Raw genomic sequence first — 19,262 nt, forward strand, 5'->3', positions numbered from 1 at the left:
GCAATGAAATGTCCCGTGTAGAGAGTAAGTGGATATATTATTTGGATACTCTTTTGCCGATGGGATTAAATAGCTCTCTACCGCTTGCCGTAGGGTTTTGTGGGTGACGTCACCAAAGTGGACTCTGTGAAAGCTACACGTGTTGTATCAATAAAATCTAGGAGTATCCTGTGGACCCTATTGGGACTTATACCTCAAGGAATCTTGAATGAGACCTCAAAACGGTCATCAGATCACCGAGCACAGACATTTGGATACAAGGTACTATTAAGTTTTGGTAAAGCACAGTGTGCAATCACAAACATTCTTTTTTTAATATACAAATAGTTGAGGGTGTATCACTGGAATAATTTATATTTTATGTGGTTTATTTTAGTTTTGAAGGGATGTTCATTTCAAATATGTGAAAAATGTAAAAAACACAGGACATACTGAAGCTAAGATCTTTTCATATTACTTATCATATCATATTTATATAATATTATCCACAACACCAAAGATGGCAACATTTTTTTTTCTTTTTTGTACACATTCGTTTAATTTTTGAAAATGTATTAAAACGCAATAAAACCTGTATAAATTTGTTATCACCGCGATCGTACCGAACCAAAGAATAAAGTAGAGGTGTTATTTGGAGCGCAGAGTGAAAGTCGTAAAAACTGAGCCCACAAGAACATGACGCACATGCAGTTTTTTTCAATTTTTCCACATTTGGAATTTTTTTGCGGCTTCCCACTACATGGCATGGAATAATAAATAACATCATGGGAAAGTAAAATTTATTACGCACAAAATAAGCCCTCACACAGCTCTATACACGGAAAAATTAAAAAGTTATGGATTTTTGAAGATGGAGAGCGAGAAATTTGCGAAAATACCCTGCGTCCTTACGGGGTTAATATTTGCCTGAAGAGTGTTAATTATTGTGACCAATCAAATGTATTGTATATTGTACAAAAGTGTTGGTTGGATAATGGGCTTGACACCTCACAAAAGGAGTTTATATAGTGAGTTTATACCCCTTGTGGCTGGAAAGTTCTAGGGAGTTCTGAGATTGATTCTGGAGCATAAGATGTGTCTGAAGCCTGCTGCCCAGCACTCCTCAACACATCAGGCCTCTGCAGCTATGAGCCACATACCAGAGCCCGCTAGAACCCTGCTGCTAAAGCAGCCCCCCAACTGTTATCTACTGTTGTTGCCATTACCATGTTCCAGAATAAACGAACACTGAGTGTTATGGTTGACATCCCTTGTCTCTGAGTGATCTCTGCCACAAGCTGCTAACATCAAGGTACACCATTACCACCTACCCAGGGATCCCTACACCTACATCAGGTGTGCCCCAGGGAGAACTGTCATCCATCTGCAGCATCTCCCTCTGGCGGAGTACCTTAGGATGTACTCCACCAGCCATTTAGGTACCAAAAGGAATACAAGCTCAAAAAGTCTAGGCCCCAGTGGGGGATGTTGCACATTAACGAAAATAAGACGTAAATGTACATGTCATAATATAATTTTTTTTACTTGAGTATTGCAGCATATGGTTCTGTCTGCAATACAATCTATTGGTAAGTGAGTTATTTGTATGTATAATCTAATATAGGTTTAATACTGGAAAATCTGAGCACCGTCAGCAAATAATGGTTTCTTTACACTGTCCACAGCCATTGTGGCAGGGGTCCTGTTACCAGTATGTGCCAGGCTACTGTTGCGATCGTGTGGCCTGAGATTTTGAACTTATGTAAGCACTGTGATTTAACTGTACATCATAGTGTGGTAATATACCAACAACCATGCTGTAAGGTTATGTAGCAGTTAGGCAGCACTCCCTGAGGAAATCTTTACTCCTTGTTTCTGATTGAGTACACAATCAGGTTAACACAAACTATCTTATACTATATGATTCTCTTTTCTTACTTATAATGGTGCCCTTCAAAGTCATGTGACTTGCCAGTTTCCCCCATTAGGCAAGGTACAGCTAAATAAAACCAAACACAAACATTAACATTTTAATGGTCCCACAATGCAGCTTTTGATGATGGGACTATGGTTATTAAAAATTCACACGTTTGTCAGAATCTTGGCCACAGCATTTAAAAGCCCAACCTTATGTCAAAAGGACTTGTTGGTTTTCTTTTATACTTATTCTGAAGTTTTATAATTATTTTAATTTAGTGAGAAGTAAAGCTTTTTGGTCCTGTAGTAGGAACGATAGAGAAACAGTAGGGTTCATCAACAATGTCTGTGTTCAGCTTTAGGCCGCTCATGTACAATATAATTTTTCATGTTGTTGACTTACAGGAGGACAAAACTTATTCCTGAACACCAAAGTTATTTATACAGCAGAACAATGAATTATTTCTTTTTGATGCTACACATATTTGGTCTTGTTAATATTCTAGGAAAATCAATAAACTTTAACCTTCTCTCTTATGACTTGTGAATTTTCATGAAATATTTTTAATCTATCATAGAAAAGATCAATTTGAGTCACTTAAACAGTAGAAAATTACATATATTGAAACTGATAGGTTTCACATAACTACAAGTGGGACACCTGTGGCAATTACAGAAAAGTCAAGTTGTTTGCCTAATTTTCTCTTACATATGGGTTACTTCTAAGAGGATCAATTTATCAATGAAATATGATTGATTTTTGGAACAGTTATTGAAAATCTGGAGGAATTAATAGTTTATACAAAGAGATAACATTGGTGGGATGATCATAATTCATGATGGGAATAAGTTGGTAATTGTAGAAATAATGTTAGGGTTTGACCAATGTACATACCAATATAGGTATTTGAGATATAATGTAAGCCCTTTCAAGAAGTTAAAATGAACTGGTTACAAGGTCTTGCCTTCACCACAACTGTAAATGGTACCCAAACTAAAAATATATTGTAATAGTCTGCATATAGGAGAAATAAAAAAGGTGGTTAATATTTATCACTCTTCTTGCGCCAGAATTTTGGAAGCATTTGCAGCAAAAAAAACTGTCTAAAATGCTGAGGGCCATGATTTCTATGGGTTTTTGCCACTTTTGCCACTAGTAAGACCAAGATGCATGGTCTCTAACAAGGGGGTAAGGCCTTGCAGCATAAAAGTCAGTACGCTAAAATAATAGATTGTACACAGTACAACTTGACAATATTAAACTACAACAGATTTTTCATGCAGCATCAGACACATTTAAAAATATAAAAGCAGACTATCCACTAGTCTAATGTGCAACATATTGATAAATCTCCCCATGGTGCCACAGTTGATTACTGTCACAAGAGCATATTTCTAGTAACTTTTTTTTATTGTATCATCTTTGTCAGGCTCCAGTGGTAGTGGACCCACTGGACCACCGCGGACAATGACGTAAGCCGACACCTGGGAAAAGTGGCACAATTTCCTGAAAATGGCCAGCGCCAAACAGAGGTGAGCTGGCCCTTTACATCTTTACGAACATGCGTGCCCTAGGAGTTGGGGACACGAGCACATAGTAGCGGGAGCCGGAGCCTTTATAAATCTCAAAGTTCCCAAAGTAAAGCGAACTTTTCCCTACTTTATATATACTTTCCACAAGAGGATTCATATAATCTAAACATATACATGTAAACTACACCTACCCATTCCTATACATTTGGTTTCTTTAGAAATTTCCAGTTTTTATTAATTTACTCAAAAAAAGAAGTTTAACAATTGGTCCCTCTTTCAATTTTGATATTTTCGGGTAAACCACCAATCCATGTAGCCCCAATTGTGGTTCCACCTGTAAGGGCTCTTCCACATTGGCATTGGTGCTCAGCTTCAGTTGCGCTTCCGTTGCGTTTTGTCTCCGTTTTTCTTCCGCTTTGTCTCCGAATTCGCAAAAAAAGCCCATGTTTGAAAACAAGGTTTTTCAGCCTCATGAGTAAAAAAATAAAAATAAGGATGTTTCATCAGTTTGTTTTGTGGACCCTAAAGCTTCTATTGCCTTCCGTGATCTGCATCTGTGAAAAAATAGGACATGTTTCATATTTTTTTCATACGGACAACGGAATAGTAAAAATACAAGCCAATGTGAAAACACCCATAGAAACCATGGCTTTGTGAGGCACCTGTGGAAATCACTGAACCAGGAACGTGAAAAACAAAGCCATTGTGAAAGCCCTAACTAGCTTGACAGTTGATCATCTTTAATACTTCCAGACAATCTTCAAACACCATCAGGCAATTCCACATAATATGAAAAATATATGGATTATCCAGAGAACATCTAGAACAGCCATAGTGTAAATTTGGCTAAAACTGAAGAGGGATAGTAAGTTTTACAAATAATATTATGTTGGATAACACTATGATACCTATTCGGGAAAGCTACTGTTAGAATTTTATATATGTTTTGCCAGTCCTCCAATTTAAATTCCCCTAAATCATTTTCCCATTTCTTTTGCCTTGAATTTACAATATCATTATCAATAATTTCTCCAATCAATTTATAACACGTAGATTGATGGAGTAAATTGCAAGTCATCAGCAGGTGAATAATTGTAAAGCACATAAGATGCTCATGAAATAAATAAAACTGCACCCTGTATCCCTGTCACCAGGAATGTCAATTTTAGCTGGTGACAGGCTCCAATAGCCTATGCTGAGTAGTATGGTAGTATATGGTGGGATCAATCAGACAACCTAGGGTTAAAGTATCCTAGGGATTTTGAAAAATAGTACAAATAAAAATTTAAATAAGTTAAAAAAAATTATATTAAAAAACCTAAAAATTAAAATCACCCCCCTTTTCCTAGAAGTCATATGAATATAAATAAACAGTAAAAATCATAAACACATTAGGTATCGCCACATCCAAAAATCCCCGATATATTAAAATATAATAACTGTTTTTCACTGTGTTTAACCTTGTAACAGAAAATAGCATAAAAATAAAGTGATCAAAAGGTTTTAGAGTTCTAGAAGTGGTAGCATTAAAAACTTCCTCAAAAGTCACAAAAAATGACACTGCAAACAACTCCGTACACCGAAGTATGAAAAAGTTATTAGCGCCAGAAAACTGTAAAATAAATAAAAAATTTTTGTACAGGTTTTAATTTTTGTAAATGTATGAAAACATCATAAAACCTATACAAATATTGTATCTCCATGATTGCATTGATCCAAAGAATGAAGTAGACTTGTCATTTGGGGCGCTCAGTGAAAGCCGTAAAATCCAAACCCACAAGAAAATGGCAAAATGCGTTTTTCATCATTTTCACTGCATTCAGAGGTTTTTTCCCGCTTCCCAGTACAAATAATGGAATATTAAATACCATCACTATGAAGTGCAATTTGTTATGCAAAAAACAAGCCCATACATAGCTCTTTACATGGAAAAATAAAAAAATTATAGATTTTTGTAGGTGTGGAGTGAAAAATGAAAACGCAAAAACAAAAAAGGGCCTGGTCTTTAAAGGGTTAAAATGCCTTTGTCATCATTCTGTATCATTTCAGTTTATACAAGTTTAATTCATTTAATTACATTGCTCCTTGCCAGAAGCATGTGGTGAGCCCCGGGGAGGGGGCAGCTGCAGCCTGTGTCAGTCTCCTCTCCTCCACACTCATACAGCTCCCTTACCCCGACCCACTTTCTGTCATGTGCATTGAGCAGGCAAGGGAGGGAGGGGGATGGTTTGGAGTAGAGGAAAAATGCATGAGGAGACATAGGACACAGGCAGCAGCTTCCCCTCCCCTCCCCAGAACGCACAACATGCTGCTGGCATGGAACCAGGTCATGTGAATTAAATTTACTGTATATAAACTAGGCAATAATTCAAAATGCTGACAAAAGCATTTTTAAAATCAGCATAACATAGGCCAGTGATGGCGAACCTTTTAGAGACAGAGTGCCCAAGCTACCACCAAAATCCACTTATTTACTATGAAGTGCCAACATGACATTTAACGGCAGTAACGTATCGCTTCTTGTTCTTCCACATCTTTCAATCGTATCAGCACCTGAGGCCACATATACAATTGAAAGAAAGAGGGCAAATTCAGACTCTCATTGTAGCTTCTCTCCAGGGTCTCTCTGTAGAGAAATAATTAAGGGCCCAGCAGGGGAACCTCAAAAAGATTTTGCAGGCCTGTCCACACCTTCTCACTGTTCCCGCAGTTCCAAACAGCCAATGAAGTGTTGCTTAAAAATAGTTCTTAGAGCAGCATCTTTAAAGTTGCCTGGGACTGCAGGAAGATTTGGTGAATTTGTTCCTTTCTGGTGAACTCTGTCCTGGGGCAATGGCCTGAGTGCCCACAGAAATGGCTTTGAGTGCCACCTCTGGCACCCGTGCCATAGGTTCGCCACCACTGACATAGGCTGATAAGGTGACAAGTTTACTTTCATTTCTTGCCAATAAAATTGTTAGTCAGCAAATAGATTTTGAAATTTGCCTTCAATCAGAAGCAACCATAGTACAATGGTACATAAATCGGTATATGAACATAGAAAAAGAATTTTTATATCTACAATAATTCAAAAGCATGCTTGTAATGTATCAAATTAAAATATTGCAGCAATTGCAAATGAGAAAGAGTATCGTGACTTAAATTTTCAATACTAAGAACACAACTGGGGTTTAGTCATCATGTAATATCAGTGTCCTCGTAATGGGCCACATCAGCCCAGTATCAAATAATAGTGTCCTAATAAGCCTCAGGCAACTTAGTTTCATTGGTGTGATCCATCAGCATAGTACTTCTTGCTGGTGACCCAGATCATTACTGCCTTTCTATGCATCATTATAGCAGATATTAAAACTTCAATTTACATACAGCTTCCTTTTCTTAGTTTACAATGAGTAGGAAATAAAAAATAGTAAATAACAAGGGACACTCAATGTAATACTTCCCATTCCTATGGTTTCAGCACTGTTTGGCATGGAGAGTAAATATGGAAATTTGCAGACGTACAAAAAATGCATGAGAGACCCCTGTGTAAATTAATAATAAATTTACTCTATGCCCAGCCTACCTGTGGTATTAGTTGCACACTACAAAGCTTGCATTAGAGATAGAGTTGATAGTGGCATTTAATAATCTTGTAGGTTTGCTGACAGTGGGAAACTGTTGTCTTCAATATACTACTATACATATACCTTATGACATAAGAGATAAGGGTGGACAGCGTCAAAATACTATCCTCAACGTGCATTTCGCAGTTTTTGGCCTTGTCAGGAGGTTTAAATATATCTGTGATTTTAGTCCCTTTGAATAGACTACCCTCGACCATGTACTTCACCAACTTCAACCATTTTTCTATTGATCAGGTTTTATTTATAATTTTTCATTGATTGTGTTTCTGTATTTTTGTCTTTTTTTTTACATATATATAGCCACTGTGTGGTTCTGACCTGATGAAGACACCAATCTGGCATTGAAACGCGTAGTCTTATCTCTAATAAAGTGTTCATGAATTTATTTCGGTCTCCATTACGGATGTAGCGCATTTTTTGGGTTGAAGTTAGGTATTGGGTAACTGTGAGCCAACAAATTTTTTTTCCAATAAGGGGGAGGGGAGACAAGACCCGGTCTCTGGAAAAGAATTTGATGCATCTGGTCCCTGGTGACAAAAAAGTTATGGACCACTGGTATAAGGTACACATTTTTCATATCCTTAGATTTATGAATGATTTTGACATGGCTAAAAAGCAGCACATCATATTGACTTGCACAACTGTATAGTTATATAGTTATTGCTGTGGGCAATGAAAAGAAAATTAAAGGTGCACAACAAAAGTAATATTCCTTTTAATGGACACATATAGGCACATACATCTGATGGCTAAAATGCATACTAATCTTTAATGGATCCCAATTGTTACTGAACTTCATAGAAGCCGCAAACAATATAAATGCATTATACCTGTAATGATGATTATTTTCCAATACACCAGTGTAATAAATGATTAAGCTAAAGGTTTTATCTGTTTGTTTGTTTTCTCAGCATTTATTCTTTTAATTAATATGCTTAAGGGATAACTGTTTAAAACAATAAGGATGTGTTCTGTAAAAACCTATTTGAAAAGCAATCAAAATTGTTAGAGATTTTTCATTAATAGACATTAATCAGTCTACTAATTAAGCACTAGCTAGAATAGAATGAGATTTGGTTGATGGACAGTCTTTTTATGTTAAATAAGAAATTTCAATATTCAATTATATTTTCAAAAGCGTATATTTACAGTGGGGGAGATATATCAACCTGTTTACAACAGAATTACTGGAGTAATTTGCACCTGAAATGCCAGGAACCACATTTATTGAGGTTTTAGACCATTTTTGGCAGTTTTCTGTCTCGGATATGTCCTCCGTTTAAAATAGCCTGTGCACCAAAAAATGGCCGAAACCTCTATGTGGAAATTGTATAGAAATATAGGAACAAAAGGTAGACTTTTGATGAATATGGTTATTAATATTACTGTATCATATTTTAACCCTAGCAGGAAAGTAATTATAACTCACTGCCTTACATGTGAAGCACAAGAGTGATGGGAACCTGCAATCAGGATCATACATTTTCACTAAATGACAGCATATTGCAGCAAACAATCACCGGTAACATCCACTATCCCTGCTAGCATTGGTGTTGATTGATTTTTGGAGGTGGGGAGTTAAAAAAGGAAATGCAAAACCAAAGAATGGCCTGGTCGTTAAGGGGTTAATACTAGAGATGGTCGAGTATACTGGTCCGAGTATACTGCTCGGTCGAGTATTAGTATACTCGGACCGGCTCGTTGCTCGGACGAGTATCTCGCCGGCTCGAGATCGAGCATTAAATTAATAAAAGACAGTGAAGAACAGTGTTTACAGTGAAGAATAACACATTACACATGTTTACAGATGTTTTCCTTGTAAGAACACATTGAAAGAACATTATTCTTCACATCTGGAATGTGAAGAATAGTGTTCTTTCAATGTGTTCTGCACTTAAATGGTCCTGTGTGCACTGTTTTCACTATTTTTATTCTATTCTTCACTTTGCAGATGTGCGCGCACATCTCCTAATTTATCGGAAGACCTGCGCGAACATCTGCAAAGTGAAGAATAGTGTTATTTCAATGTGTTAATACAAGGAAAACATCTGTAATGTGTTATTCTGCACTGTTCTTTTAATGTGTTCTTTCAGTGAAAAAATGTTCGGGTCTCCCATTGACTTTAATGGGGCTCGTTATTCGATACGAGCATTCGAACATCGGGAAAAGTTTGTATCGAATAACGAGCACCCGAGCATTTAAGTGCTCGCTCATCTCTAGTTAATACTAATTCACATTAAATAACATTACCGCTTTCACTTTTAAAAATATATAAAAAGTATAGCTCTATCCTTGAAAATTGTCTTTAGTTAAAAATGTTTGATCTTGATGACAGATTCCCTTTAAAACGTCACCATTTTATTGTCATAGATGACATCTAATAATCATTCTCTCTAGGTCCATGAGCCTCGGGGAGCCCAGAATACACTGTATTGTCTCTGATAAAGAGTCAGCTAGTGGGGATGTCAGTCCTGTCTTTCTGACATTGGCCTCGTGGTTTAGGGACTAAGAAGAAACCCTGGGAAGGTGTCCTAGGACTGCCACAGGAGAAACCTATAAGGCTTCTGACCCTAAACGAATGACTTCCAATAATTATGTTCTAAAGGTTCCTTAGTTTCGGTGGAAACCTGGGATATAACATTTTGATTAGTAGTCTTTTTTTCTTATGAATAAAGTAGCACTCTAAGAAAAACTTTTTTTTCATCCCTTTACCCATTAGCTGATTGTAGAGTACATATAAAAAGTGCAGAAACCCTAAGTATACAGCCAGGAGGCTGCAATATCATCTCCATCATCTGTAATCATATAATCATCAATAGCTGTCATAAGAATTTGTGCTTCCCTTGTGGAGAGTGTGTGTGGTATAGTTCATCATCGGGAAGTGTAAGAGAGACCTCAGATCAGATAAAAAAGACATGTAATTCTGATAAGATTGCAACTTGATCACATGACTTAAATGACAAAGTGATTTCCAGGATTTTTTTTAATTGAAAGCAACTAAATAAGGTAATAAAGATTTGTACAGACTAGGTGGTTAGGGATATCATTAAAGGGACCTCATTACTATTATTATGTCTTTATTTAATTTGATGGTTGCAAAACAAATCTCTATGCTGCAGTGAACATTTTCTTATGCTAAACCCCACAGTAGCATAGATTGAGAAAAAATGAGATATTCTATTGCATTTAAGGCTAGTGAAAAAGTGAGCCATTAGGGTGTTATTTGAGAACAGATATCACACATTGAGGATGCAGTTTAAAATGTTTACATGATGTTTATACATCTTTACATGATGCTGATATTACAAAGTGCCCATAGTTGACCCTTGTTATGATTGGATAAACCAGTGTAATAATTTTTGGGGTTATTGTTTCCAGTGGAATGATCTGGGCACACTAAATTTGGCACTAAAGTCCTAGTACTTCATAGTACCGTAATGGACTCATTCACATGAATGTGGGATATGCGGCCGCAGATGGGTCCCCATTGATGTCTATGGCGCCCGGTCACTGTGTATTTAGCACACGTTGTCTCACCACGCCCTGACCACACATGTTCTATATTTTGCCATGTTATGGTACTGGCCCCTTGCTTTTCTAGGAAGAAGGGAAGGGAGAGCAATACTTAACCCTGCTCCCCTCCAGCGCGTGTCTGCATGTTTACCCGGGTGAATACACTAGGAATTAGAGTCAAACACTATAGATATTCCCCAAAGGTTCATTGTAATGCACATCACTAAAAAATCTCCTTATAATATATGCAATTGAGGTTATCTGCACTTGACCTTAGAAAAATTTACTAACAAAGGAATATTATCCCATAAATCCTCATTATGAATAAACTGTACAAATACCTGAAATGCAGTCTTTTAACACAAAACTGTACATTCTCAAAATAGACCATGTTTTGTTTCTACGAAAAACAGTTTTTATGCATTTGACTCAGTATCTTCTTGTTTTTATCCGACACCACCTGTTTATCGTCATGTACCATTTTATGTGGGAAGAACTTGCTTATGGTATAGGCTTTCTACTCTAAGACTCAAGCCATAGAAAAATATAACATTATGTAGGAAGCAAAAAAGACCATGGAATTATAACTGCAAAACAATTTAGTGATCTGTTAAATTGATGGTTGTTTTCTACATGAAAAAATCCCACAAAGCCTTGCCTCTTATTGTGAAAGTTCTTTTTTACTTGCATTGAATGTCAATCTATGAGTGCTCTTCAACCCCTTAAAAGGGAACCTTTTACCAAGGACCTCATTTTCACTAAAGACAGGTTCCAGAAGCCCATTACAGCTGCATTGCAAATATGCCTTTCTGCTTTCTCTAAGCATTTGCATTACAATATAATTGTGTGTTATAACTTACTTTGCACCCTGACAGAATCCTCTGTGTCCTAGGGGTTGGGCTTTGGTTTGGGAACATTTCAAAAAACAACATGTGACTTGTCTGTGTTGCTCATTCCTCTGCTTTCAGTCCCCAACTTTGTGCTGTTAAACAGCTCCTCCTTCTCCCACTGATGTCAGCGCACCAGGTCGTGACCTCTTTGAGGAAGCAAGAGGGAGGAGCTGTACAGGACCACAAAGGAGGGGGGGGGCAATAGCTGAGCAGTCTGCAGCACAGACAAGTCACATGTTGATTTTTTTAAATGCATCCAAACCAAAGGCAAACCCATAGGACTACACACAGGAATCGTTCATGGTACAAGGTAAGTTATAACACACAATCATATTGTAATGCAAATGCTTAGAGAAAGCAGAAAGGCATATTTGCAATGCAGCAGTAATGGGCTTGTGTAACCTGTCTTTAGTGAAATTGAGGACCTTGGTGACAGGTTCCCTTTAGCCCCTTCCCGAAGTGACATACACAACACAAAATCAGACCCCCCCCCCCCACGTATTTGGTATTGGCGCGTCCATAACAATCTGTACAATAAATAATAAAAATAAGATAATAGTAGATAAAAGTAGATAGTAAATAAAAAGGCAAAAAAACTTGCCAAAAATTTACCCCCCCCCCCCCCCCAGAGTTCATGATCGCTGGTATTGGCTGATCATAGTATCATAGTATCATAGTATGTAAGGCTGGAAGGAGACGCAAGTCCATCAAGTCCAACCTTTAAGAATTAAATAAATGTTTTATCCCCATAACCCATGATATTTTTTCTCTCCAGAAAGTCATCCAGGCCTCTCTTGAACATGTACATAGAGTCGGCCATAACAACCTCCTGCGGCAGAGAGTTCCACAGTCTCACTGCTCTTACAGTAAAGAACCTTTGTCTATGTTGATGGTAAAATCGCCTCTCCTCTAGGCGCAGAGGATGCCCCCTTGTCCTGGTCACAGGCCTAGGTATAAAAAGATCTTTCGAGAGATCCTTGTACTGTCCGTTCAGGTATTTGTACATTGTAATGAGGTCTCCCCTCAGTCATCTTTTTTCTAAACTGAATAATCCCAAATTTTTTAATCTGTCAGTGTATTCTAATCCCCCCATTCCCCTAATAATCCTGGTTGCTCTCCTCTACACCCGTTCCAGCTCTACTATATCCTTTTTATACACTGGTGCCCAAAACTGTACACAATATTCCATGTGTGGTCTGACCAGGGATTTGTATAAGGGCAAAACTATGTCTTTATCATGAGAATCTATTCCTCTCTTGATACATCCCATTATTTTATTTGCTTTAGCAGCAGCCGCCTGGCTCTGATCACTAAAATTAAGTTTACCATCCACCAATACCCCCAAGTCCTTTTCAGCTTCAGTTTTACTAAGTAATTGACCGTTTAGAACATAATTATACTTTTTGTTTCCATGGCCCAAGTGCATAACTTTACATTTATCTACATTAAACCTCATCAACCATTTCTCTGCCCATCCCTCAAGCTTCCGCAATTCCCTCTGTAATGCTAAACTATCGACCTCAGTATTTATTACTTTACACAGCTTAGTATCATCTGCAAATATTGAAACTTGACTGTGTAAACCCACTACAAGGTCATTAATAAAAATATTAAAAAGAAGTGGCCCCAATACTGATCCCTGTGGCACTCCACTGGTAACATCAACCCAATCTGAGAATGTGCCATTAATGACCACCCTCTGTTTTCTATCACTAAGCCAATTACTTACCCAAATACACAGATTTTCTCCTATTCCCAGCAGTCTCATTTTATATACCAACCTTTTATGTGGCACGGTGTCAAATGCCTTTGAGAAGTCCAGATATACAACATCCACAGCGTCCCCCAGATCCAGTCTTGAACTTACCTCCTCGTAGAAACCAATCAGATTAGTCTGACAGGACCGATCTCTCATAAACCCATGCTGAGGCTGGGTTATAAGGTTGTGCACAGTGAAATACTCCAGGATAGCATCTCTAATAAACCCCTCAAATATATTCCCCACCACAGCAGTTAGACTCACGGGTCTGTAGTTTCCAGGATCGCTATTTGATCCTTTTTTGTATATTGGTACCACATTTGCTATGCGCAATTCCTGTGGAACATAATCAGTCCTCAGTGAATCTTCAAATATTAAAAATAACGGTCTGTCTATCACCGTACATAATTCATGCAGAACCCGGGGGTGTATGCCATCTGGCCCCGGTGATTTATCTATCTTAGTGGTTGCGAGGCGGCGCCGTACCTCTTCCTGGGTTAAACTGTTGACATTATAAAAAGAATTAACATTATTCCTCATTGTGTCTTCCACCAGGGGATTTTCCTGGGTAAAGACAGTTGAGAAGGCGACATTCAGTAGATTGGCCCTTTCCTCATCTCCTTCCACCATGACCCCCATGTTATTTCTAAGGGGACCCACACTCTCTGTTTTTAGTTTCTTATCATTTATATACTTGAAAAATAATTTGGTATTATTTTTGCTCTCCCTGGCGATATTTCTCTCAGTCTCTATTTTTGCGGCCTTTATCTGCTTTTTACAGGATTTATTTTTCTCTCTATAATGCCTCATCACTACCTTCACGTTTTAGCACCGTAAACGCTTTATCTTTCTCGCTTATTGCTTTCCTTACAAGACTAGTTAGCCACATAGGGTTTTTCTTGTTCCTTTTATGCTTTTTCCCATAAGGTATGTGTTTCTCACAGGACTTTTTCAGAATATATGAGAAAAAGTCCCATTTTTGGGGGGGCTTTTGTCTTTGAGAACATTATCCCAGTCTATGCCTTTAAGGTCTTCCCTTAGTTGCTGAAAATTTGCCCTCCTGAAGTTTAGAGTGTTGGTTGCCCCTTCCCTAACATTCTTAGTAAAGCGTAATACAAAATCAATGATATTATGATCACTATTCCCCAGGTTCCCCCCAACTTGTAGTTTTGATATCCTATCAGGTCTATTGGTAAGGATAAGGTCCAGCAGTGCCCCCCCTCTTGTTGGCTCCAGGACTAGTTGCGACAGGTAATTGTCTTTTGTTGTTGACAAGAACCTGCTGCCTTTGAAGGACCTGCAGGTTTCGGCCCCCCAGTCAATATCTGGGTAATTGAAGTCCCCCATGATAAGTACTTCACCTTGCTTTGAAGCCGCATCCATTTCACTTATCAGCATTTCCTCTGCTGCCTCCATTATATTTGGAGCCTTATAACAAACCCCTAGTAATATTTTATTATTCTTTTTCCCTCCTCTTATCTCAACCCATAGGGACTCCACATTTGCGTTACTGATGTCATCTCGCAGAACGGGCTTGAGGCAAGAATTCACATATAAACAAACCCCTCCACCTTTTTTATTTAAACGATTCTTTCTAAAAAGATTATAACCATCTATAGTAACAGCCCAGTCATAGCTACTGTCCAGCCATGTCTCGCTGAAACCCACTATATCATATTTCCGCTCCAACATCAAGAGTTCCAGTTCCTCCATTTTGTTTGTGAGGCTTCTGGCATTTGTGTACATACACTTTATATGGTTTTCCCTGCCCGTATTCCTTTTGTCCTTATTCCCCAATCTCATTCCAGCCCCCCTTCCTCCCCCATGGACTATGACTCTTCCCAGCTCTCTATGTACACTGTCTATTTGCCCTGCACAAGTGTAGTTGCCCTCCCCCCAGGTCTCTAGTTTAAACACTCCTCCAACCTTCTAGCCATTTTTTCCCCTAAAACAGCGGCCCCCTCCCCATTGAGGTGCAGCCCATCTCTACTGTAGAGCCTGTAGCCAACAGAAAAGTCAGTCCAGTTCTCCATGAACCCAAAACCCTCCTTCCTACACCAACTTTTGAGCCACTTATTTACCTCCTTGATCTCCCGCTGCCTTTCTGGTGTGGCACGTGGTACAGGCAGTATTTCGGAGAAAATTACCTTTGAGGTCCTTGCCCTGAGCTTATGGCCTAAATCTCTGAAATCATATTTAAGGACCTTCCACCTACCTCTTACTTTGTCATTAGTGCCTATGTGGACCATGCCACCAGCCCCTCCCAGTAATCCGTCAACCCGATCCGCAACATGCCGAACCCGAGCACCCGGCAAACAACACACTGTTCGGTATGCACGGTCTTTGTGACAGATTGCCCTGTGTGTTCCCCTAATAATGGAATCTCCCACTACCAGCACCTGTCTGACCTTGCATGTGCTCCCATTACCCTTCTTACTGGAGCAGACATTCCCCTGGTTGCTAGCAGCCACGTCTTTCTGCAGCATTGCTACCCCAGAGCTGACCAGCATTGCAGACCAGCCAATAGCAGCAATGTTACATATGATGTCAGTAATACCGATCTCCATATCTGTAGACACGGTGATTGGGGCAAGGTGGCGGCTGTTCCTAACAGTCATCAATTTTGCCTTGTGGTTTTGCTGCCCCCCTCTGTCCATGTTTGCCTCTACTGGCTGGTCAGTCTAGACCAGCCAATAGCAGCAATATTTGTCACAATGGACATCACACCATGGACACATGGTGATTTGTCACAATGGACATTCACTGGGGTGAATGAGAGCAACACACGGCGACAATTGTTGCTGTCTAGGACAGCACCAATCATCAGTGGAAGGGGCCACGTCTGGTGGCATCACACCATCTCCCAGAGAGCTCTGATTGACTGATCTGTGCACTTCTGGATAAGGGTTATCACCTGTATGTGGATAACTTTTATCCCAGCGTTGCCCTATTCCAATCCCTTAGTTTCAGAGGTTCTCTAGCATGCAGCACTGTATGCAAAATCCATAGAGGTCCCCTGGAACTCTTGTTAGGCAGCCACTTAGAAAAGGGAGGCATCAAAGCGCTCAGCAATCAGAATATGGTGTTGGTAAAATATTAGGACAAAAGCAATGTCCTTGTTCTGACCACAATTCATGGGGACTCTAGAACCCTCACCCCTGACCCCAAGCTAGACGGCATCCTAGCTTACAATAATTACATGGGTGGGTTTGCTCTGTCAGATCAGGCACTAAGACCATACAGCACCCTACGGAAAATGGAGTGTGGTACAGATGATGCTGTACAACTCTTACGTGCTGTTCCAATGTGGAGGTCATGCCATATCATTCCTCCATTTTCAAGAGGTGGATATTAGGGAACTAATATTTGGACAAGAAGGACATGGTCCCAGTACCTCTAGATTAGATGTCTCCCTGTTTTGCCAGGACAGCTTTTTTCCCGGTGAATTCCGCTGCTTCTAAAGGAAGGACTCAGAAAAGAGTCGGTTCCAAAAGAGGAGTCAGGATAGACACTATATACTACTACGAGACCTGTGAGCACTCTAGAGTGACAAAATTTGGTCCCTTGGTATATTCCACCTCCTTATACGCAACACATTCACAACTCATGTCCAACCTTTGTCGTGAATTCATTTGGGTAAAAGGAATTATTCTAACAACTATTAGGTCAAATTGCTTAATATACCCCGTGATTATTTCATTGCAGGATGTAGTTTGCAAACAAGGGTCACTTGTTGATTCTATGTTTTTTTATTTAGTTTTTTTATTTCCCCTCCAAGTCTCAGGATTTGTTAGCAGATCCTTTATAATTCTCCAATTTCTTTCTTTATTATTATTTATTTATATTACAAGTGCTTTATCATTGCGGAGCTGTATTTTCTGTCTAGTGTTTAGGATCACATGTAGGGTCTTTCTCACATCAGGAAACTTGACTTCCTAATCAGAGAGCTGACGTTTCACAGTGGCACAAACTGGGCGTCACATAATGGGCATCACATAATGGGCGTCACATAATGGGCAACCAACTTTCCAGAAATAATTGCCATTTCCATATTTAGCTTCCATTTCACATCATATTTGGAAACCACCTGTATGATCAAAATGCTCATTGTATATACACCATGTGTATTACACTACACCACATATTGCACTTTGCATAATTTCTCCAAGGGGTGTACATTCAACAATTAGGGTCACATTTTGGGTTTTCCTCTGTTTTATACCGCTAGGGCGCTATAAATGCATCCTGACACATGTGAAGGATTTCCGTCAAATTTGGCTTCTAAAAGGCAAACATCCCTCTTTCCCCCTACTGTGCGCCCATACAACATTTTATATGCACATGTGTGGTATACACCTGTAGGGGAAAATACACATATTCTCCAAGGGGCTGTGTGTTCAAATATTAGGGTCACATTTTGGGTTCTTTTCTGTTTTGTACCACTAGGACTCTCTAAATGCATCCTGACACATGAAAACTTTTTCAGCCATATTTGTCCTTCAAAATCGAAACAACGCTCAGGAGGAATTGCACTAAACATTGTAAAATGCAATTTCCATTTTAACCTATTGTGAAGGTGCAAATTTTAGTGTTGAATAAATATATTGTTAGATAAAATTAAATTTCTGCAATTTCACTTCCGTATATTTTTCTGAACTGCTCATAAGGTTAACAAACTTCCCAAACGTTGTTTTGAATATTTTGAGGGATGCAGTTTCTAAAATTGTGAAATGTATGGGTTTTTTCTGTCATATAGGTCTTATACAGTCACTTCTAACTAAATTGGCTCTTCTAAAGTAGGTTTTGAGGATTTTCGTGAAAATCAGAAAAATCACACCTAAAGTTATAAGCCTCCTAACATCCTAATAAAGGGAAGGATGTTTAAAGAATGATGCCAAGTTAAAGCAGACATATGGAAAATGTTAGTTATCAAGTTATTTTGGTGGTATGGCTAACTTTCCAAAAAGTAGAAAATTTGGGAAACATTTTCTTTTCATAATTTTCACCAAATTTCCATTTATTTCAGAAAAAATATTGCTTAAATTTCTCAACAAACATGAACTATAATGTGTCACGAAAAACAATCTCAAAATCACCTGGATATGTTACAGCATTCCAAAGTTATGACCATTTATGTTGAAATGTTTAAAAAAAACAGATTTAAAAAAAAGGGCAGTGTCAGGAAGGTGTAAAATGGCCAAGTCGTTAAGGGGTTAAGGACCCAATTTCACATTAAGGACCGAGTCTGATTTTTCAAATCTGCCTTTTGTCACTATATGCGATAATAACTTTAGAACGCTTTAACTTGCATAGCTGATTTTCAGTTTTTCACCTTAGTGGTATATTTTGGTTGAAATATTCTCTATTTATTTATGAAAAACTGTAACATTTGGTGAAGATTTTGAAAAATTATTGATTTCTAAATGTTATGCTCATCATATAGTTAGTGTAACCTCCAAATAGGTTACTAACTGTCAGGATTGCAGGGTGAAAGCTACCGCTGGGAGAGTAGCCAGGATTTTGTGGACCCTCTAGACCACCACGGGAGTTTGTGGATCCTCTGGACCACTGCGGACGATGGCACAAGCCACTACCTGGGACCAGAGTCTAACTGGCACCCGGTTTTCACCAGAGCCCGTGGCAAAGCGGGTTGCACTTGCTGCGGCGTGGTACCACCGGGTGGTTCCACAGGCGTGGAACGGGTCCAGGCAGGCGGTCAGGACGGGCAGCACAGGATCGGAGTCGGAGACGTAGCAGCAGATCAGTGCAGGCGGCAAAGGAGCGAATTCAGAAACGTAACCCGGGTCACAACGGGAATTCACAGAAACAGCCCAAGGTATAGACACAGCTTTCTCTAGGGCTCTAGGCATGAAGATCCGGCAAGGGTCACAGGAAGAGGCAGGGTTATATAGTTTACCTTAGAAAGGCCAGCGCCAATTAGTGGCGCGCTGGGCCTATAAATCTGGAGAAGCCGGCGTGCGCGCCCTAGTAGTCGGGAACACGCGCATGGCCAAGGAGGATGGAGCAGCAGCCAGGACCGGATAG

At 39.1% G+C, this 19,262-nt stretch overlaps 1 long non-coding RNA gene across 1 annotated transcript in view; it reads left to right on the forward strand.

The window, feature by feature from the left end:
• LOC140116586 (uncharacterized) overlaps positions 1-19,262 on the forward strand; it is a 98,531-nt gene that overhangs the window by 8,565 nt on the left and 70,704 nt on the right. The window contains exon 2 of the long non-coding RNA XR_011852834.1: positions 3,327-3,429. This is a non-coding gene — a long non-coding RNA (uncharacterized lncRNA). The remainder of the gene's footprint in view (positions 1-3,326; positions 3,430-19,262) is intronic.

The sequence above is a fragment of the Engystomops pustulosus genome, chromosome 2 (assembly GCF_040894005.1).
Source record: "Engystomops pustulosus chromosome 2, aEngPut4.maternal, whole genome shotgun sequence".
NCBI classification, from domain to species: domain Eukaryota; kingdom Metazoa; phylum Chordata; class Amphibia; order Anura; family Leptodactylidae; genus Engystomops; species Engystomops pustulosus.